Source organism: Bos grunniens, chromosome 28, assembly GCF_055505025.1.
Source record: "Bos grunniens cultivar Pamir isolate PY7600 chromosome 28, Bosgru_T2T1.0, whole genome shotgun sequence".
Classification (NCBI taxonomy): Eukaryota; Metazoa; Chordata; class Mammalia; order Artiodactyla; family Bovidae; genus Bos; species Bos grunniens.
Window position 1 is genome coordinate 730681 of NC_141192.1, and position 11518 is coordinate 742198.

The window sequence follows — 11518 nt, forward strand, 5'->3', positions numbered from 1 at the left end:
AATGGGATCAGGGGAGGGAAGAGGTAAGCATGGGGCCTATTTTGCCATTGGGGTCAGAAACCTGTATATAGACTTTGTTAGGAGATGAGGTAGCAATAGATACTGATTCCTACCTCTTCCCTTTCCAATTTATTGGCAGAGATTCCAGAGTCAGAATTAAACAAATCATTGAGGCTTAAAGAATGTAGATTTAAGAGTTTTCTGGTTTTTAATTCATCTGTCACATGGGGTGTTTCAGGATTTCTACTGAAATAAACTCATTCTCTATTATAAAATAGAGAAAATTCTCTATTTTCTGCTTGGCACCAAGTCAATGATACCAAGTCACAGTGACATTTCCTCTGGCCTAGTGTTTAACCTGGGATTGTGGAGGTTGGTGGGGGACAGTTCCAGGGGAGCTGTGGGATAGGCAGAGAGTAAAAGCAAATAGAGTCATACTCCTGGTTTTGCAGCAACACAGCAGAGGGAGAAGGGAATTTGGAAGTCATGAAGGTGTGAGTATTTGTGACAAATGGCACAGAGGCAGGGAAGGGCAGAGTCCACTTGAGCCTCCTGTCTTGGGGGATTCTGTTGAGCAAGCTGAGTGGGTAGATCAGATATTTAAGAGTCTTATTTGCTGAGATAGTTAGATTGTATTTAACAGACAATTGGGAATGATGTAATGCTCTCAGAAAGGCAGCGGCGTGATTGGAGAGGTGTATTACGTGCCAGTGTGCTGTGGAGGACAGACCCCGGTTATTTGGGACAAACATAGGAATATACCTCAGGGGCAAAGATAGTGCTGGCAAGGTGGCACCACTCAAACAAACTGAAAGACAGAAGGCACCCTGTGAGTTGTCGTGGGTCTTGTCACAACAGCAGAGCATATTGGATCCCTTTCTCAGAGCACTGCAGGGCAAGATGGGCTCCAACCTGGATAAGCCTGGTCAGAATCCTGGTCAAAGGAGTTCACTGTTCACCTGTGCTTATGAGGATGTGGGCTGGATGAGGGGAGAAGCCAGGTGCAGTCCTGCATAGCGGAGCCAGGGACACCACCAGGAGGTTGGTCAGTGCAGACAGGGAGCATCACAGCTCTGGCATCATGGGTTCAGGCCGAGAATGATGGTGATGGCTGAGTTCTCAGTCTGAGGTCCTGGGGAGAGTTGACCAGCATGGGGCAGAGAGGAGCAGGGGCACACTTAGGAGAAAAAAGTGAGCTGAGTTGGGGGTATATGGAATTTGAGGTCTGGTGGGACCCTCGTTAGGGAGGTCCAGTAAATAAGCATGGATATCCGGTTAAGCACTAGAAATGGCCGCTCTGGAGACTTGAAGAGGAGTCAGGAGTTGGGTCTGCCTGAGAGATGGTTGTGATGGTGATGTGGAGTTTCAGTTCAGTTCAGTCGTTCAGTCGTGTCTGACTCTTTGCGACCCCATGGACTGCAGCATGCCAGGCTTCCCTGTCCATCACCAGCTCCTGGGGTTTACTCAAACTCATATCCATTAAGTCAGTGATGCCATCCAACCATCTTATCCATGGTCATCCCCTACTCCTCCCACCTTCAATCTTTCCCAGAATCAGGGTCTTTTCCAATGAGTCAGTTCTTCGCATCAGGTGGCCAAAGTATTGGAGTTTCAGCTTCAGCATCAGTCCTTCCAATGAACATTCAGGACTGATCTCTTTAGGATGAACTGGTTGCATCTCCTTGCAATCCAAGGGACTCTCAAGAGTCTTCTCCAACACCACAGTTCAAAAGCATCAATTCTTCAGTGCTCAGCTTTCTTTACAGTTCAACTCTCACGTCCATACATGACCACTGGAAAAACCATAACCTTGACTAGACGGGCCTTTGTTGGCAATGTAATATCTCTGCTTTTTAATATGATGTCTATGTTGGTCATAACTTTTCTTCCAAGGAGCAAGTGTCTTTTAATTTTGTGGCTGCAGTCACCATCTGCAGTGATTTTGGAGCCCCCCAAAATAAAGCCAGCCACTGTTTCCACTGTTTCCCAATCTATTTCCCATGAAGTGATGGGACCAGATGCCATGATCTTAGTTTTCTGAATGTTGAGCTTTAAGCCAACTTTTTCACTCTCCTCTTTCACTTTCATCAAGAGGCTCTTTAGTTCTTCTTCACTTTCTGCCATAAGGGTAGTGTCATCTGCATATTGTAGGTTATTGATATTTCTCCCGGCAATCTTGATTCCAGCTTATGCTTCCTCCAGCCCATGTTTCTCATGATGTACTCTGCATAGAAGTTAAATAAGCAGGGTGACAATATACAGCCTTGACGTACTCCTTTTCCTATTTGGAACCAGTCTGTTGTTTCATGTCCAGTTCTAACTGTTGCTTCTTGACCTGCATACAGATTCCTCAGGAGGCAGGTCACGTGGTTTGGTATTCCGATCTCTTGAAGAATTTTCCACAGTTTGTTGTGATCCACACAGACAAAGGCTTTGGCATAGTCAATAAGGCAGAAATAGATGTTTTTCTGGAACTCTTTTGCTTTTTCAATGATCCAATAGATTATAGCAATTTGACCTCTGGTTCCTCTGCCTTTTCTAAATCCAGCTTGAAATCTGCAAGTTCATGGTTCACATATTATTGAAGCCTGGGTTGGAGAATTTTGAGCATTACTTTGCTAGCATATGAGATGAGTGCAATTGTGCGGTAGTTTGAGCATTCTTTGGCATTGCCTTTCTTTGGGATTGGAATGAAAACTGACCTTTTCCAGTCCTGTGGCCACTGCTGAGTTTTCCATATTTGCTGGCATGTTGAGTGCAGCACTTTCACAGCATCATCTTTTAGGATTTGAAATAGCTCAACTGGAATTCTATCACCTCCACTAGCTTTGTTTGTAGTGATGCTTCCTAAGGCCCACTTGACTTCACATTCCAGGATGTCTGGCTCTAGGTGAGTTATCACACCATCGTGATTATCTGGGTCGTGAAGATCTTTTTTGTGTAGTTCTTCTGTGTATTCTTGCCATCTCTTCTTAATATCTTCTGCTTCTGTTAGGTCCATACCATTTCTGTCTTTTATTGTGCCCATCTTTGCATGAAATGCTCTCTAATTTTCTTGAAGAGATCTCTAGTCTTTCCCATTCTATTGTTTTCCTCAATTTCTTTGCATTGATCGCTGAGGAAGGCTTTCTTATCTCTCCTTGCTTTTCTTTGGAACTTTGCATTCAAATGGGTATATCTTTCCTTTCCTCCTTTGCCTTTTGCTTCTCTTCTTTTCACAGGTATTTGTACGGTCTCCTCAGACAGCCATTTTGCATTTTTGCATTTCTTTTTCTTGGGGATGGTCTTGATTACTGCCTCCTGAACAATGTCAGGAACCTCTGTCCATAGTTCTTCAGGCACTCTGTCTATCAGATCTAATCCCTTGAATCTATTTCTCACTTCTACTGTATAATCATAAGGGGTTTCATTTAGGTCATACCTGAATGGTCTAGTGGTTTTTTCTATTTTGTTCAATTTAAGTCTGAATTTGGCAATTAGGAGTTCATGATCTGAGCCACAGTCAGCTCCCAGTCTTGTTTTGGCTGACTGTATAGAGCTTCTCCATCTTTGGCTGCAAAGAATATAATCAAACTGATTTCGGTGTTGACCATCTGGTGATGTCCATGTGTAGAGTCTTCTCTTGTGTTGTTGGAAGAGAGTGTTTGCTATGACCAGTGTATTCATTTTCTTGGCAAAACTCTATTAGCCTTTGCCCTGCTTCATTCTGTACTCTAAGGCCAAATTTGCCTGTTACTCCAGGTGTTTCTTGATGTCCTACTTTTGCATTCCAGTCCCCTATAATGAAAAGACATCTTATTGGGTGTTACTTCTAGAAGGTCTTTTACATCTTCATAGAACTGTTTAACTTCAGCTTTTTCAGCATTACCGGTCAGGGAATAGACTTGGATTACTGTGATATTGAATGGTTGGTTTGGAAACGAACAGAGATCATTCTGTCGTTTTTGAGATTGCATCCAAATACTGCATTTCACACTCTTTTTTTTGACTCTGATGGCTACTCCATTTATTCTATGGGATTCTTGTCCACAGTAGTCGATATAATGGCCATCTAAGTTAAATTCACCCATTCCAGTCCATTTTAGTTAGCTGATTCCTAAAATTTCGGTGTTCACTCTTGCCATCTCCTGTTTGACCACTTTCAATTTACCTTGATTCATGAACCTAACATTCCAGGTTCCTATGCAATATTGCATCGGGCTTTACTTCCATCACCAGTCACATCCACAACTGGGTGTTGTGGAATCTCAGGTTGAGACAAAGAAAACAAACTCAGGGAGATCAAAGTCAAGGCCAGTCCAGTAAGGATCTAATATATACTGTAAACTATTTCTTTATCTATAAAGTGCCTTTTATTTCATGTTCAATGAAAATTCCAGCATTTTATTATTAGTGGTGCTTAAAAGAAATGACTCAGAGGGGAGAACTGCTAGATGGGCAAGCCTTGTTGCCTGCCTTTCTGAATTGCTTGTGGTACAATTGGGCCATTCACTCTGTTCCGGGCACTCTGTGTGTTTCCTCCTTTCCGGATTAGACCTATTTGCTTGGGAAAACAATTCGTTTCTCAGGGCTTCAGTTTTATGTACTGTTGATCTATTACTTTATTTCTCTAATCTCTTTCCCACAGCCAATAGTTTTCACTACCTGGAACTAAAAACACCCTTCAGGATACCAAAGCACAAGTTAAAGAAAATCGTCTATGCTCCCAATGGGAGGAGGGGGAACAAATAGTCCACCTACTTGCTTGGAAGGAAATATGGCTTAAGCAGCTAATTGACTTTGCATTCACTTTTCAACTAGTTGTATTGGCCTTATGGTTTTCATTACATTGTAAATCTTTTTACCATATTGACAATTGAGGAACACATTTGTTCTCCTTGGTTTCATGCATCTGAAGGTTGTAGATGGACAAGTGAACAAGCGCCAGTGGAAAATGTCGTTTTGGAATATCAGATTTGGTCCTCAGAGACTAAGAGCACTCCATGTGTTGAGCAATAAATCTGGATTCTGCTGTGTTTAATTAAGGCAGTTTTCCTCCTTAGCACCAGATGTGGAGATGAGATTCACTTTTATTACGCCTAAAAGAACATGTCCCTCCAAATACATATGTCACTGGTGTGGAATGTGACCACAGCCTGTGACAAGGCTCTGCACCCTAGGGGGAGAAGTTCTAGTCCTGTCTTCTGCACTTGTGCAGTTTTTTGTTGCGTGGCTGTGATTTGTAAGGTGATGGAGTCCAACTGTATAGATGCCAGATGTGAAGGGAGAACAGGGAGGGACGAGAAGTTGGTCACTGAAGGGAAAAATGGATGGAAGTTGTTTTCTTGCTAAGTGCAGCATCCATGAATAAAGACTTCGATCACCCGGAAAGACCTGCTCTGTGCTTCTGCCCTCTTTTGCCAATTAATTGATAAACATTAAGAGAATCACCTAGTATCTCCACACCAGTCCCTGAAAAGAGAACCTGAAAACAGCACTGCATCACCAAGTGAACACTGTAAACCTTAGGATGAAAGAGAGCTGATGGTCGTGTCCAGTGGGGCTGAACTTCCCCAAAAGGTCTCTCGCTATGAGATAGCCCAACCTATACTTAACCATGTCCAGAAAAAGGAAACGCAGCCTCTTTAAGGGAAGCCCATTCTGTCTCTGGGGAATTGAAGCTGTTAAAAATATCATGCTCATTTTATTGGACAAATTCCTTTGCTCTGAGTCTTTCTCCCTTTTGTTCTAGTTTGTTCTCTTGAGAAACAAGTGGAATCTTCCTTACTAAGGCCAACTACCTCTTAGGTTCCAGGCATTCAAGGTGATTAGTACATGTCCTTGTGGCCAAGAACCCATAGCTGAGCGGAGAGAGGGAGAAAACCACAAACTGACCGAGGTTAGGGGGACGTCTTATTCATTTGTATTTTTAGTGACTGGTAGAGCAGTTGGCCGGAGAAGGCAATGGCACCCCACTCCAGTACTCTTGCCTGGAAAATCCCATGGACGGAGGAGCCTGGTGGGCTGCAGTCCATGGGGTCGCTAAGAGTCGGACACGACTGAGTGACTTCACTTTCACTTTTCACTTTCATGCATTGGAGAAGGAAATGGCAACCCATTCCAGTGTTCTTGCCTAGAGAATCCTAGGGACGGCTGGGCCTGGTGGGCTGCCGTCTATGGGGTTGCACAGAATCGGACACGACTGAAGCGACTTAGCAGCAGCAGCAGCAGCAGAGCAGCTGGAACTCCTTAGATATACTTGAAAGAGTTGATGAACACATTAACTCCTTTGCTTTTCTCGGATTATGTCCCACGTCACACTCTAGGACTCTCTGTGTCACCACGGGTGGTAACTGGAGCTCTAGTTCCTGCTCCGTGCTGCCCTACCTGGCTTACACTATCCAGGAGTTACAAGGCCTTGGTGCTCTTTCCTGATTGGCCCTGCCCACACATGTGTCTGTGTAGTGTCTGCCTCATGACCCTGTCCCCAGTGACTTGATCCCAGTCAGCCTGGTCTAGACAGAGACTCTAGGGAGCATCTGAATGCATGAGCGCCTGAACAACGCATCCCAAATCTCTGGAGTTGGTGACTTTTGGTTGCTCCCTCCACGCTGCTGGGGCAAGTGGGAAGTGGTCTCTTCTTTGTGTGAACTCAGTCTGGCTAGGAAGATAATACAGATATGCAAGGAATTCTAAGACAGTTGTGGTGACAGAGGAGTGATGCAAACCGGCCCTGGAGTGGAAGGATGTGCATTGTTAGCGTGCTGCCCAAGAGTTCTTGACATGGCTAGAGGCATTTCATACCGGAAAAGGTAGTTGGTAAGACCACTGATACATAACCGTACTTGGAAGTGTGTGTAAGAGACTCATTATTATGAATGTGCAAGCTCCCATTGGGGGATTTATTCATTTGCTCGTTCAGTTGCTAATAGGAACTCTTATTAGGAACCCACTATGGGCACTCTTCTGGTTAGAGGGCTGTCCCAATGCCCAACAGGCTAGATCCCTTCTTTCTAATGGGGTAGTGTTGAGCATGACCAAACACACAAATTAAATAAATATGGTGAGGCCTTGGAGACTATAAAGTAGCATTATTGGGCAGGCAAGATGGAGCTACTTGGGCAAAGGCTCATGAAGAGGTAACATCCAAGCTGAGACCAAATGACAGTAAGGGCTGGCACAGTCCAGGGTCATAGAAAGGAGTGATGAGCTGGCCATGATGCTGGGCCTCAAGCAGAAGTGCGCCAGGGGAGAGACAAAGAGCACAGTCTCAGGACACCGCTGCCCCCCTCCTCCGCCAGGTTTGTGCCCTTTTCTGGTTTTTTGAGGAGTCTAGTGGCGTTCTTTATTGGTTAGCATCTAGTTAGGATGACCAGACTAAGCAAATAAAAATATAGGACACCCAGTTAAATTTGAATTTCAGATAAACAAAAAATATTTTTTTAAAAATATAAGTATGGTAATGGAAACCCGCTCCAGTATTCTAGCCTGGAGAATTCCATGGACAGAGGAGCCTGGCAGGCTATAGTCCACGGGGTCACAAAGAATTGGACACAACGGAGCAACCAAGCACACAGCACAGAAATATTAAAGTTCTCTATTGTGGAAGTAAATACAAAAATGGATAGAAGAGAGGAGAGAGAGAAGTCACAGATGACATTCCTAGTTAGAAGGAGTGACCAAGTAGAAACCTCTGGGTTGGCTGGCCTCCCGGCAGCTTTGCAGAGACCAGCCTATGCCGTGGCCAGTGATGAACCCTCCAGGGGCAGATGGCTGGCTGAGTGGGGGAAAGTGGGGGAGGCCAAGTCTCCCCACTGTTTTAGGCCTCAGCACAGAAGTGAAGAGCGGGGGTGGATCCCAGCCCACCTTGGATCCAGCAGTGTTGGGGGCAGGGCCAGTGTATCAGAAAAGTTGTTCAGAGACAGGGCCCTAGGGCCCACCTGAGCTTCATACCAGCAGGTGTGCCTTGGGCAAGTTATTGAACTGAGGATAGCAATCCCTTGATCTATCTAAAGCAAATAAGAAAAGGCTAAATCCCCTAAGGCCACTGTGATGATTCGATGAATTAATATATAGGGAAAGGCATTAGTTAAATTCCTGGCCCACAGTTACTACTTAGAAAAAAATTCTAAGATAATATAGTATATGTTTGCTTCTTCAGTCCGACTATATTGCAGATGACTTAAGACCATGTAGCAAATTTAAGGTGGAGCCATGGTTATCAAAAAGCCTGCCCAGACCACAAAGTTGATTTATCTCAATCGTAACAGTGGCAAATTCCTGTTATTGTAATGAATCACAGCATGAATGCACACAGATGCAGGCGGCTGGGCTGTACACCCCGGTAACGAAAAGCAGATACTTGCAATACCCTAATGACATGTGTAGCAACTGAACCTGTAGCCTGGTTACACAAAACAGGCCATAATGAAATCCAGTTTCTTTATGGAATATTTTCCCTAAATGATAAGGTATTGCTCATGAGTCTTTCTCCCATGTATAGCAATTCCTTCCAAAGCAAACATTTTAAAGATTTTAACTGAAGTTGGAAAACTAAAACTTGTTTCAGAATAAGAATATGAAAGCCATGTACTAGAAGATCACTGTTCTGCAATATAAAACACACAGAGCTGTGTTGTCAAAGCCGTCTACTAGAAAATTACTGTTCTGCAATATAAAACACGTGGGGCTGTGTTGCTCAAAACAATTTAATTATAAAGCGCCGTTTTCTGGATCTGAAGAGAAACATTTCTACCTGGCCATTAGAGCTTTCTAGAAAAAGGCACTATATATCTGTAGTGTGGTAATGGTAATTTTGAATTTCAGAGGGAAAACAAAGCATGGATTTTGGAAAACAAACTTCGAAGGGCTCATCATTTCATTCTTTGCATATGATTTTGAAAGAGGTTGTTAAAATAGCTTGGATAGGAACTGAGAGACATGGCGATCAGTTTGAAAGAATCAGATTTTGCTCTTTGTATTTTATTTTGAACACATTTAATAAATAAGGAGTTTTCTGTATCATGAGAGCAAAACCCCAAAGCCCCGACGTGGTGGGGGAGAGTCAGAGTCAAAGCAGGCAGCACTTACAGCGTTGTGTTCAGGGATGAGGACCACATTTGTGAGAAATTTCTCTGGAAAGAACCTTTATATAGAGATAGGTATAACATTTTTCCCCTCTGGCGGAATCTTCTTACGAATGACTGTCTAGTTAGTTCTGGAAAATAGGTTCTTTTTTTTAATGTTTATATTTTAATTGCTGGAAAAGTGCTTTACAACGTTCGGTTAGCTTCTGCTGTGCAACAACTCAATCATATATATATATCATATATATGCATATATGACTATATACATCTGTATACTGAAGAAGGAAATGGCAACCCACTCCAGTATTCTTGCCTGGAGAATCCCAAGGACAGAGGAGCCGGGCAGGCTACAGCTGATGGGGTCACAAGAGTTGGACACGACTTAGCAGCTACACCACCACCACCATATATACACATGTACCCTCCCTCTTGAGCCTCTCTCCCCTCCCCCCAGCTTACCCCTCTAGGTCATCACAGAGTTCCCGGCTGGGCTCACCCTGTTATATAGCAACTTTCCACTATCTATCTTACACATGATGGGGAATATATGTCAATACTGTTTCTCAGTTCATTCCACCCTCACTTCCCCTGCTGAGTCCACAATTTTGTTCTCTACTTCGCTCATCAGTACCATTTTATACATTCCATATATATGCATTAATATATGAAACTTGTTTTTCTCTTTCTGACTTACTTCACTCTGTATGGAGAATAGGTCCTGATATTGCTCCATTCATTGACTAAAGTTTGATCTTTTAATATAAATTGATGGCTATTTTTAAAGCTTTTTTTTGTGCAAAATTGTGCTCTGTGAACTTACAGGGTTTTAAATATGACATATTCTTATGTTTGAAAAAGGTTTATTCCACGCATATGCCTGTTCTTTAGTAGTCACATGTGGGCATATAACTTCAGTCACTGAGCTCACCAGGCTTCTCTGTCCATGGAATTTTTCAGGCAAGAATATTGGAGTGGGTTGCCATGCCGTCCCCCAGGGGATCTTCCTGACCCAGGGGTCGAGCCTGCATCTCTTGAGTCTCCTGCGTTGGCAGGCGGACTCTCTGCCACAGCGCCACCAGGGAGCTCCTAGTAGTTAACATTTTGCATGCGTCCTGAGTTGCTTCAGTCCTGTCTGACTCTGCGACCTCATGGACTGTGGTCCACCAGGGTCCTCTGTCCACGGGATTCTCCAGGCATAAACTTTTAGCTCTTTTAGGCAGAAAGTCAAACATACATTAATAAAATCAATTGTGTGCATAAACCAGTAAAGAACAGAGCATATACATATATTTTTTTTAAATGGGTCTTTGTGATTGAAAATTAGAAAAAAACAAAAACCCTTCAGCACTGCATTAGGCATTTATTAACCTGGAGAAGGATAAGTCAGGTAAGCAAATGTAACCAAGACTTCAGTTCCAGTCCTGTCTCTCCCTTCCCGCTGCCTGCTTCTCTCCCACCCTTTTCTCCGCCTCCTTCTTCTACCTTCCCTCAGCATCCACCTCTGCCCTTGAGAGACGCTTCCTGACAGATGCTCATCACACGCCCAGGACAGTCCATCAGATATACCTCACTTTCGTGCTTTGGAAAAAAACTCCACACAATTTTGAGGATATTTTATATGATTTTTGGCATGTATTTTACATGATTTCCCCCTAATTCCTCTTAGTATAACCTGGCTGGTGCCAGGGAACTCTGCCCAGTGTTATGTGGCTGCCTGGATGGGACAAGAGTTTGGGGGAGAATGGATACATGTATACATATGGCTGAGTCCCCTGAAACTATCAAAACATTGTTAATCGGCTATATTCCAATACAAAATAAAAATTTTTTTAAATTCTGGCTGATGCCTGGTTAAGTAGCTTATTCAGTAGATGTGGACTGGGAATTATTTCTGCATCCTATTTGTGAAATGCTTTGAAACCTTCAAAGTGCTTTCACATGGATAATCCTGTTTCACCTTAGTGGCAATTATGTGAGCTGCTACTTGTTAATACCCTCAGTGACACCAGTGAGAGACTGAGGGACGGAGAGAGGGAGCACTGTCACAGCCAGCAGCTCTCCCTCTGATTGCACTCATCTGGCTCTCACGTTGGCTCAGTGAGCCTCAGTGCCGGATGCCTCTCAGAGCCACCTGCAGTTAAAAAAATCCCAAAGCCTGGGCTGCACACTGGTCCAAGTAAATCAGAATGGGAGGGTTCCACCAGGGTCCGTATTTGTTAGCTCTCCTCAGTGACTCCACTGTGTAGTCCATATTGAGAACCAGCTCTCTGGATCAAGTATCTCCTTTCCCTAAATATTCATTGATTAGTGAATACATCTCTGGTATTACTGACTGTGCCAAAGCAGGAATGCATCCTGAGGCGTAGGACTCAGAACTGCACCCAAGATTTTACTGACAGGATATTTTCTCCAGCTGTCACCTCCATGTCTTCTTTGGTTTCCCTTTTATTTTA